Below are 12,250 nucleotides of genomic sequence, written 5' to 3'. Positions count from 1 at the left end.
GTGTTTATTATCAATGACAAAAATATTGGGGTTTTTTTCCAATATCGAAGTATGAAATATCGATTCAAAAATATCGTTATAAGAAAATATAGTTTTTAGTGTAGCAAAAAATATCCCCCAAAAATTATATAGAATGCATAAAATATTGTTTTTGAAAATTTAGAAATTGTATTTTTTAATAATAAAATATTGTGTTTTGTATTAATATTTTTAATATTGTTTTTTTGTATTAATATTTTTAGTAAATTGTATTAAAATATTATTTGTAATTAAAATAATAATTAGAATTTGAAAATTGGACTGGGATGTTGGGTTGTTAGGGGATAAGGGTGAGGATTTTTTTACATTTTAGTTTTGAAAATGTATTGTAAATTTAAAAATTCAACTTAATATTAGAAATTTTGTTTTAGTATTGGGATGTTGAGTTAATAGGGTATAAGTTTGGGGAGTGTTTTACAATTATTAATGTAAACTTTGAAATATTTTTTTAAATTAGAAAAAACAATTGTAATTAGTACATTTTAATTTGAAATATTGATTTAAATTTATAATTGTAATTATTACATTTAAATTTGGAATTCTTTTAAATGTAGAATTAAAATTAGAACAAATATATATAACAATTTAAAAACTTTTAATAAAATATTGTATGAATACTTTATCTTTAGTCTATTTTTGTTTTTTAATATTAACTAAAAGTATTAATCATTAAATAATGTAGATAATGTAAAGCTTAAAGTTAAACATGTTTATGGAATTATTAGTAACTTTCGTGTCCTTTGTCTTCCCTCATGTAATAGAAAGTGGAGTGTGAATAGTTAGTTATATCAGTTCATTGGTAATGACCTTCCCTGAATTAATACTGACTGGAGTGGGAATAGTACAATACAAATATCTTCATTGTTTGATTATTTAAAATCTTACAATATACAATTACCATAATAAATACTTTTAGTATCTAAAACCAATAAAAAAACACTTTCTTCATAAAATTCATTAAATATCATTAAGATACTTCATTTAAGACTTAGTCTCCTAATTTTGTTTTTGCTATTAATAAAAACTTTACAAAGGTAGCATTCATACCCATATCATTTGGTTGGAGACAACATTTCAGGGCGTGCCTACATGTCCGTATTCCACGTACATTAAAAGGGAATTTAAGTAAAGATTTCCTTTCATTTTGGAGTCCCGGACAAATACATAACAGGTGGACAATATTCTCTTCTCCACTTTTACATAGTCTACATAATGTACACCTTTCATTGATTTTCCAAGGAGGGAGGTGGCAAGTTCCCGGGAGTATTCCAAATCTTGCTTTGAGAAGGATTTTTTTTTTTCTGACCACGGGGTTTCCAGATAGTCTTGTACCTTCTTTTTTATATCCATTTATTATTGTCCAAGCATGTTTTCTTTTTGTCAGACTATCTTTGTCATTTACGAGTGATAGATGGTTTGTAGTCAGGGCCGGACTGGCTACCGGGCAGTTGTGTGTGCTGCCGAGCAGGGGGAGGATTTCTCTGTGGTGTGAACTTATTTCGTTGATGGGGACCTGCGTGCGCTTTGAAATAAAAAAAGCAAAACGAATTTCGTTTTGCACACACAGGTCCCCATCAACGAAATGATCCCCCTGCTCGGCAGCACACACAACTGCCCGGTAGCCAGTCCGGCCCTGTTTGTAGTTCTATTGATTATTTTTTTGAATGATGCATTAGTTATAGTATTATTCCAAATTGAGGTGACCTCAAACTCTTCTATAGCTTCTTGAAGCTAGTTCCATGCTGTTGCCTTTGTGTTATTACTTATCTCTTTCCATAATAACTGCGATATTTGGTTGTCGTGATCGTTTTTAATCCTATTCCAGGTTTTAATAAAGTGTCCCTTCCTCGCTTAATATTGGTTTGTTAAACCAAACTCCAGTCTAATTTGGGCTGGCGAAGCATTAATTGGGAGATGAAATAGTAGTTTATATGTTTTAGATACAGCCTTATTTATTGTTTCAGTATCCTTTCCCATTAATGGTTCACTGCCATATGTAATTGTTGGTAGTAGTCTTGCCCCTATAATCTTTAAGAGCGGCCCATATGTAAGGTTGCCCAGTGTTTTCTGCAGGATTCTAAATGCAGCAATTAGGGAGTTGGTCTTCCTTTGAATGTCTCTTTTTTGCGGCTGATAATTACCCTTCTCATCAAACAGTACTCCCAAATACTTGTATACATCGACTTGCTCTAGTTGAATGTTTTCCATATACCAATTACAATTTTGTCTTAATTTTTTGTTCTTAGAGACTACCATGATCTTCGTTTTAGTTTCATTAATCACCATCCCATTTTCCTTTGCGTACGTACATGTTCCATTGATTAGTCGCTGTAGCCCAATTTCTGTGTGGCTTAGAAGGATGGCATCATCGGCATACAGCAAGTTAGAAATATGCCTATCAGCTAGTTTCTGAGGATGTGCGTTTAATTCATCTAAGGTCCCCGTTAAATCTGCCAAGAACAAATTGAAAAGAAGTGGGGCCAGTACGCAACCTTGTTTTAGACCTTTGATGGCCGGGATTTCCTTCGATAGCGTTTGGCCATCCCCCATCCTTACCCTAACCCAGGTTTTGCTATACAAGAGCTGGATCATTTTCAGCAGGGCCCTTGGAATATTCATTTCTCTGAGCTTTTTCCACAGCAGATTTCTTTGGACACAATCGAAGGCTGATTTAAAGTCTACAAAGCATAGATACAAGGGCTGCTTGAGCCTATTTGACTTGTCCATCATAAGCGATAATGCGAGGATGTTTGTAGATGTCCCTATGCCTTTGACGAAGCCAGTTTGGTTCAATGGCAGAATCTTATTTTCTGTTGCCCATTCGTTCAACTCAGTAAGCAGGATCCTAGCAAACAACTTAGCCTCGGTATCTTGAAGGGTAATGAGCCTATAATTTTCTGCGAGCGCCCAGTTCCCTTTTTTATAAATTGGCGTAATTAATGATCCTCGCCATGACTCCGGGATAACGCCTTTCTGGATAACTTCTTTGAATACCTTTTCTAAGTATACTGCCCATAGATCTGGATTTTCTTTAAATAGGGCAAAGGGAATTCCATTCGGTCCTGGCGCCCCATCTTTCTGTTTTTTAATTAATTTTTTTAGTTGATCCTTTGTTACTGCGATTGGGGTTTCCATATCACAATCATAGCTGTCTGTAGATTGTGTTTAAATTTTTGCTTTTGTTATACCTTTCTGATTTAAATGTGTTCTGAGACATGTCACCCATTTTTGCTCAGTTAGAACAGAGGAAACAACCCTTTTGTTTGGTCTTGCCAGACCATTTATAATTTTCCAGAACTCTCTTGTATTTGTCTGATTACTTGCATGGAATTATTTTGCCCAGAATACTTGTCTTGCCTGGTTTTTCTCATTCCATATTAGTTTCCTCAAGTTTTGATTTACAGCTTTCAATGTGTCTGATATTTCCTCATTAGCGACAGATTTCTTAATTTGCCTTATCATCCTGTTTCGAGATCTTTTTAATTTCGTAATTGTATACGGCAGGTTTATGTATGATTTGTTTTCCTTTTGTTCATTATTTTGATTACTTTTATTCCGTCTCTTTTGTTGTTGACATTGAGGTTTAACTAGTATCATAGTACAATTTACCCACTGTTCAATCGAGGTTTCAAGTGTTCTTTCATTGAAGCAAATCTCTAGTATTCGCCTAACTTGTTCGTTCATCACATCCTTATTCTTAGTAGTCCAAATCAGTATTTAATAGTCTATCGTTCCAATATGTCCCGGGACCGTTTGATACCATTGATTTGCCTTATTCATACTGTTGATTGATATTATCTGTTGGCAATGATCACTGTCCGTAACTTTCTCTAGTTGATATGCGATGATGTTCTGGAAGACATTGAGAGATATCATTGTGTAGTCGATACTTGTCCTTGACTTGTGCTTAAAGTATGTGTATGCAGGAGGCGTATCTTCTTTAAATCGACCGTTTAGTATTCGCAGACCCATCACTTCCATGTCTTTGACAAATGGTATACCAATTTCATTTCTGTAGGACTTAGCTTCCTTTCCTAGATCCTGTTGAGGGATTGACCATTGATAATCCTGTGATTGACAAATGTCATCCCTTATAAAGGATGGCATTAGATTAAGGTTAAAGTCCCCCGTCATTAACATTAATTCCAATAGAAGTTTATTGAGTATTCTGCAAGTTGACTCCCTGCTAGCGCGTGTTGGCTGTATATAAACATTAATCAGATATAAGGACTTTGGTTTCTGATTCGTTGTTCTATACTTCAGATTAATTATTAGAATATTCGTACTTTCTGAATCGAGACGTTCGTGCTCTACCTGTAAGTCAGTAGAAATAAATGTTGCGAGCCCTCCGCTCGAACGAACAAATTTATGGGTTTTATTTGCATATTCAAAATGACCTATGTATCCATGTAGAACAAATGGTTTGATTTCCCATGTTTCTTGTAAGAAAATAATCTGTGACGGAGCAATATTGAATCTATTTGTGCATTATGAATCTTTGCTCCCAACCCATTTATGTTCCATGAACACATTCGCACTAGACCAATCTCATCTACTTTTACTGTAGGGCGACTAGCAATATTAAATCATTGTTCCTTATTGCTATGTAATGACTTGGTGATCCATTTTTCATTTATTATCGAGTTTTTACCCATATTCTTTTGAGGCAAAGGTTCTCCCAGTTTCCTCAGTGATCTTCCCCGTGCGTTTTTTGAGTACTGGAACTATTTGCCTGTCTGTTTTAACCTGCTTGGTATTTTCTTCAGTGATAAGCGGTATTGGATAAACCTTTGGGACTTGTTTAGTAATTAGTATACCCCAGGCTTTAAATGCCTGTTGTTCGGTCAGAATCAAATCTGCTATTACCAGGGAATGTACTGTAATTAACGTGGGAGCCTGTAAACTCGTTTTTTCTTTCATAAATTCGATAGAGTCGATATCCTCGCTCACTATATTACATAGAGACGGAATTGACTTGAATAATCTAAGTATATTGCCTCGATTTAGGGTGTCTTGCCTGCCTCTAGACTCAAATTCTGGTTTGAAAATAAGTTGTACTTTATTATTTGGTGGCTGATTATACTGGGGGTCCTTTTCGTTTGCTTGGTTTGTTTTGTAAGTAAATCTTTTTACCCCTTCACTGCTTTCAATAACCAACTGGTCCCATTCTGTCTTTTTTGTGTTACCTTTGTCTTCCTCACTCATATTAGACTTAGTGGATATTTCAGTTTTTTCATCGGCGTATTGATATTGATGCTTAGTAGTTTTTATTATTACTTTTATTGGGGTCTTATCCTTCCCTCTTTGAGGACTATTGGTAAATGGATCAGTATCATCTTCCTCCTCCCCTTGAAGAAGTGCATCCTCTGATTGCGATGAACCATCCAAGGCCCGAGTGAGAATAGTAATTTATATATCTTTAGTGTCCAGCACCTTCCCTGACTTAATACTGACTGGAGTGGGAATTGTAAGTTATATACCTTTAGTGTCCAGCACCTTCCCTGACTTAATACTGACTGGAGTGGGAATAGTAAAGGATATATCTTTAGTGTCCAGCACCTTCCTTCCCTGACTTAATACTGACTGGAGTGGGAATAGTAAATTATACATCTTTAGTGCCCAGCACCTTCCCTGAATTAATACTGAATGGAGTGGGAATAGTAAATTATATATCTTTAGTGTCCAGCACCTTCCCTGACTTAATACTGACTGGAGTGGGAATAGTAAATGATATATAGGGCCCCATTAGGATGACATGTGGAAAACCACCCCGACCGCCATGGAGGTGGGGAAACAAGCACCCGCCGGGACCGCGGAGAAACCGTCTGTCAAATTAGGAACAACCGCCCAAAAAAACCGACTGCGGTGGTAGCGGGCTAACCACTAACCAAAACCGCCCGACATGGGAGGTGATGTCCAAAAACCGACCGCGGTGGCTGGAAACAAAGTGGAAAAGCTACAGCCTGCTGCAAGAATTGCGGAGACTCCGCACGGGAAATTAGTATATCCTCGATGGTCCCCTGGTGTAATCCGCTGTTTCCAAACGCCGTTGTCACATACAGGAGTGAATGTGAGAGACAGCCGAAGAGCTACAGCATAGCTACCGCAGCGGACGATACATGAAACACATAGCGGTCCGAAGCAAAAACACTGCCGCAATGCCAAAAATTGCACAAACCAAAGCAGCCATGCCCCCCAAATATACAAAACACAATCAAATGAAAAGGAAAAATGCCCAAGCAGAAACATACAATTCCCAGCACAACCCCCACAACACACCTGACAGCAAAATCCCATGTGGATACACCCACACAGCTGTGTATAAAACTAGCCCCTTCACTGACCACAATCCTTTGCAACACTCCAGAAGAGAAGGGCATCCAACACATCTGACAGGAGAGGCAAGAGAACACCGCACACCCACCACCACCACCATCACACCAGCACCAACAATCCCCCAGCACATAACACACCTCACACAAAAACACCACACCCACCGCCCACACCCCTACACCCACAAAGACTTCAAACACCACACACCATGACATCACTGAAAATGCTAAAATTCACAGAAAGTGAGTTGACAGTCATGGTAAATGAGATAGTCAGAGTGGAACCACAACTCTTTGGTAGCCTGGTCCAACAGACACCATTAGCCACAAGGACTCAAATGTGGGAAAGGATAGTACAAAGGGTCAATGCAGTAGGGTCCACCCCACGATCCAAGAAGGAGATCATGAAGCGGTGGCATGATCTCAAGAGGGTTGTCAAATAGAGGAGGAGCAAGAACTGGGAGCTGGCAAACCGGACTGGCAGTGGCCCTCCCATCCCACAGAAAGCCTTCACACCATGGGAGGAGAAGGTGCTTGCCATACTGCATCCTGAGAGTCTCACAGGAGTATCCGGGGGAGTGGAGGCTGGTAAGTACAAACAAATGTCAACCAACACACAGATATGTACTGTTTTGCACATCCAAAAACACACACAACACCAGTCAAATCACATCCACCTGCACCACACACCCACAAACACCTGTCTCACAGATCCAACACACAACCACTCACATGTACCCTAAACGTAGCAAGCAATATAACCATGGGAGCATGAGCACAGTCAGCCTGCACTACTACTCTCACTATGCCCCCTGTCCCACACCCCAGCAGCATGGAGCACTCCCTCCCTCCCACAAGCACTGTGAAGCCATTGCATTGTTCACCAAACAAACTAACAGGTAGGTAGCCATCTTGCTTGGGAGGCTAAATGTGGGAGGGAGGGAGGGAGGAGTGCACTACTACTCCCATCATGCCCCCTGTCCCACAACCCAGCAAGATGGAGCCCTCCCCACACCACCCAGGAGCACCTGGAAACCATTGCATTGTTTACCACACAAACTAACAGGTAGGTAGCCATCTATTCTGGGAGGCCTGTATGTGGGAGGGAGGCCTGTACTCCAACTCCTACCATGCCCCCTATTCCACACCCCATCAAGATGGAGCCCTCCCTACACCACCCAGGAGCACCTGGAAGCCATTGCATTGTTCACCACAGAAGCTAACAGGTAGGTAGCCATCTTGCTTGGGAGGCCTGTATGTGGGAGGGAGGCCTGCACTACTATTCCCACCATGCCCCCTGTCCCACACCCCAGCAAGATGGAGTACTCCCTCCCTCCCACAAGCACTGTGAAGCCATTGCATTGTACACCAAACAAACTAACAGGTAGGTCGCCATCTTCTCTGGGAGGCCTGTATGTGGGAGGGAGGCCTGTACTCCAACTCCCACCATGCCCCCTGTCCCACACCCCAACAAGATGGAGCTCCCCCCTCCCACAAGCACTGTGAAGCCATTGCATTGTACACTAAACAAACTAACATGTAGGTAGCCATCTTCTCTGGGAGGCCTGTATGTGGGAGGGAGGCCTGTACTCCAACTCCCACCATGCCCCCTGTCCCACACCCCAGCAAGATGGAACCCTCCCCACAACACCCAGGAGCACCTGGAATCCATTGCATTGTTCACAATACAAACTAACAGGGAGATAGCCATCTTCCTTGGGAGGCCTGTATGTGGGAGGCAGGCCTGCACTACTACTCCCACCATGCTTCCTGTCCCACATCCCAGCAAGATGGAGCACTCCCTCCCTCCCACAAGCATTGTGAAGCCATTGCATTGTACACCAAACAAACTAACAGGTAGGTAGCAATCTTGCTGGGGAGGCCTGTATGTGAGAGGGAGGCCTGCACTACTACTCCCACAATGCCCTGTGTCCCACACCCCAGCAAGACGGAGCACTCCCTCCCTCCTACAAGCACTGTGAAGCCATTGCATTATACACCAAACAAACTAACAGGTAGGTAGCCATCTTGCTGGGGAGGCCTGTATGTGAGAGGGAGGTCTGCACTTCTACTCCCACAATGGCCCCTGTACACACCCCAGCAAGATGGAGCCCTCCCCACACCACCCAGGAGCACCTGGAAGCCATTGCATTGTTCACCACACAAACTAACAGGTAGGTAGCCATCTTTCTTGGGAAGTCTGTATGTGGGAGGCAGGCCTGCACTACTACCCTCACCATACTCCCTGTCCCACACCCCAGCAAGATGGAGCACTCCCTCCCTCCCACAAGCACTGTGAAGCCATTGCATTGTACACCAAACAAACTTACAGGTAGGTAGCCATCTTCCCTGGGCTGGCTGTTTGTGGGTGGGAGACCTGCATCACTACACACAGCACCAATTGCATGCAGTGCATCAATACCTGAGATGTACGAGTAATTTATGTACCTCTGCATCATGTAAGGAGGCACAGTATTGTACTTACAAAAATATAGTGATGAACTGTCAATTGTGTAGTGTACAGACAGTGGATGACACACAGCTAACAGAATTCTTGCACAGTGCACAACACTGACCATTTCCCATATAATCCACTGGTGACCAAGAACTCACTGCTGTGGATGACAACAACGACCAGCAGAGCCAGTCCCCACCCCCGATACATGGACTCTCGGATGTAGACTCGCAGGATTCTCTGGATGATGAGCTCCAGGCCGGCCCATCTGGTGTGCCAGGGAGCACCAGGATCCAGGCCCCATCCTCCCCACCACCATGTCTGCTGCAACAACAGCTGCACAGCAGACCCCTGCAGTTATGGCATGTGCCTCCACCGCTGCCACCACCGCCACCACCACCACCACCAGTGCCACCTGCAGCACCCTCCCTGTCCCAGGGGATGACCAGCCCACACCAACAACTGTGGACGACAGGGAGAGTGTGCATAGAGCCACAGTGGCGAGGCAACAGGTCTGTGGCAGCAGGGCAGGTGGGAGGGCCAGGGTCACCCCCAGACCTCAGGAGGTTGGGACACCATCCCTGGACCACTTCACCATAGTCATCGGGGCCTACGAACAGGTCCAGGGACAAACTGGCCAGTCTGAAGAACTATTACACAAGCTCATACTGCTGATGAGGTCCATCGACACACACATATGGGACAAATGGTGGACCTCATGGGCCAGCAAGTGGCATTACTGAGGGACAGGACTGCAAACCAAACAACGCCTCCGCCCCCTCTGTTGTACTGCATGATGACAGTGCACCATCCTCCCCTGTGGCCACAGAGAGGGATGAGTCCTCAGACGCCGTTGGCCATGCAGCAGGGCCCCCCGCCCAAGCGATCAAGGGGTGTCCAAAGAAGATCCTGGGAGTCTCTGAAGGTAAAGCACCAGCCAAACGCCAGTCACGGAGCCAGCCCTGATAACAACCCTCTTCCCCACTGCATTGACTGTTTGGACTGTCCTTCCCCACACTCCCTTGTGAATGGCACCTGTCCGTTGGACTAAGTCACCACATCGATGTGGTGTCTACTCTTACATCTCATTTACCATGACTGTCAACTCACTACTACATTACCACCTTCATGTAAATCTGCCCGCACCCCTCACATGTCAACTATGTAAATAAAATACATTACACACTTCAATTGGTTCAGCTTCGTCTTTAGTTCAATATTTACTGTGTTCAAAATGTCCATAATGTATCCAAAAGATGTACAGTAAGTAGGCATGGATAATTTCAAGGCACCTAGGAAGACACAACAGAACAACAGTCATTGGTGTGAGTGTGGCATCACAGACAGTACACTACACCAATCATCTACACGAGTCAACAGGCAGACAACACAATGTGCAAGAAGTGTTAACAAACTGAGTCCCGTATATGTTCACAGATGACATGTCACTGCCACATTTCCACACACAGGTGACTTTACATGTGCCTGTCTGTACCATCCGCACATAGCCCTTCACGACCACAGCAATCACACCACACATAGTACAAGTTGTACCTCGTCACCCACCTTCAAGTGAAGTAGCGAGTGATGAGCTGTTGACGCATGTTAACTCATTCCTCCTCTCCAGTGTCCTCATCACTGGACTCAGGTCCTTGGGCAGGCGGGGGCCTTGTGTCATCATCATCATCCAGGAGCACTGGGATCCCCTTGTGAATAGCCATGTTATGGAGCATACAGCATGCCACAACGATCTTACAAACCTTCCCAGGCGAGTATTACAGTGCACCTCCATTCCTGTCAAGGCAGCGTAATCTTGACTTGAGCAGGCCAAAGTCCGCTCAATGACACAACGGTCCTGCCATGGGCCTCATTGTACCTCATATCAACCGGGGTCATGTGATTACGTAGTGGGCTCAGCAGCCATGGACGGCTGGGATATGCAGAGTCACCTAGGAATTACAAACACAAATTGCACAGTTGCACAGGCAGAGGGCAGCAGGTCACACACACAGCACGCCATATTACTAAGCATACTCACCCACAATCCAAGCATGCTCTGGAAGCAGATTTGCCATCTTCCGGGGCACAATGCTGTTCCTCAGGATGTACAAGTCATGGGCCAAGCCGGGTAATCTGGTACACACATGCGAAATGGTCATGTCTGCCAGGCACACCGCCTGCACATAAATCGAGTGATAATGTTTACGATTGCGAAAAATGTGCTCACTCGCCTGTGGTGGCACCAGACCGACATGTGTGCAATCAATGGCACCAACAACATGGGGGATGTTCCCAAGCGAATAGAAGTCTCCCTGCACAACGGCCAATTCTGCTCCCCTGGGGAAATGTATGTATCTGTCCTTATAGATCATCATGGGTGCAAGAACATCCCTCAACACCAGCCTGAACATGGGTTGAGACATTCCTGCAGCACTGGCCACGGTCTCCTGGAAGGAACCAGTTACAAAAAAATGGAGGGCTGCCATCACTTTGTACGTTGGTGTGAAAGCTGTTGGGTAGTGGTGACGAGGCTGCAGTTGGGGCTCCAACAGATCACAAAGGGTCTTCAGGGTGGGTCTGTCGAGGTGGAATTTGCGAATGATCACAACATCCTCCATGTCCTCCAGCAGTGTCAAGTGATGCAGGAGATTAGGGCCCGATGTAGGTAAATTATTTTTACCGGTTCGTAAATACCGAATCATACTGAATCATACCGAATCAGTATTTATGAACCAGAAAACCCGATGTAGGAAAATAATCGGTAAAAAATACTGATTCGGAAACATTCGGTATCCACACTCGGTAAATACCGATTCGGTAATCACCGAATCGGTAATCTCCGTTTCGGTAACACCCATTCAACCCTATGGGCCTCCAGTCCCATAGGAATGAATGGGAGACGCTGACTCGGAGATTACCGAATCGGTATTTTCCGATTCGGTAAAATCCGAACTCAAAAATTTGAATACATGACATGTGAGCCAGTGAACCAATCAGGGACACCCACCACACCCACAACAAAGCATCTGAGAAAACAACCAATCAGATGCAAGTACCACACCCCAGTACCTGGAGGTGGCCACACCCATGCAGGTGCAGAGCAAGAGACTGCAGAGAGAGCTGGAGGGGAGACAGAGGAGCAGGCTGCACTGAGCCCAGCATAGCAACACCATGGAGTCCCAGGAGGCACAAAAGGATGGAGGTGACAGAAAGAGGAAGGTGAAATTCAGCACAACTGAGCTCCAGGTGCTGCTGGAGGAGGTTGTGCAGCATTACAGTCAGCTGTTTGGGAGACAGTCTCTGCAAGTAGCAGAGTCTGTAAAGAGGAACACCTGGCTGGCAATCCAGAGCAAAGTCAATGCCCTAGCAGTGACACATCGCGAAATCGATGACATGAAGAAAAGGTGGTATGATCTGAGGATCA

The sequence above is a fragment of the Lissotriton helveticus genome, chromosome 11, assembly GCF_964261635.1.
Source record: "Lissotriton helveticus chromosome 11, aLisHel1.1, whole genome shotgun sequence".
In the NCBI taxonomy this organism is placed as follows: domain Eukaryota; kingdom Metazoa; phylum Chordata; class Amphibia; order Caudata; family Salamandridae; genus Lissotriton; species Lissotriton helveticus.
Note: the sequence above shows the minus strand (reverse complement) of the source record.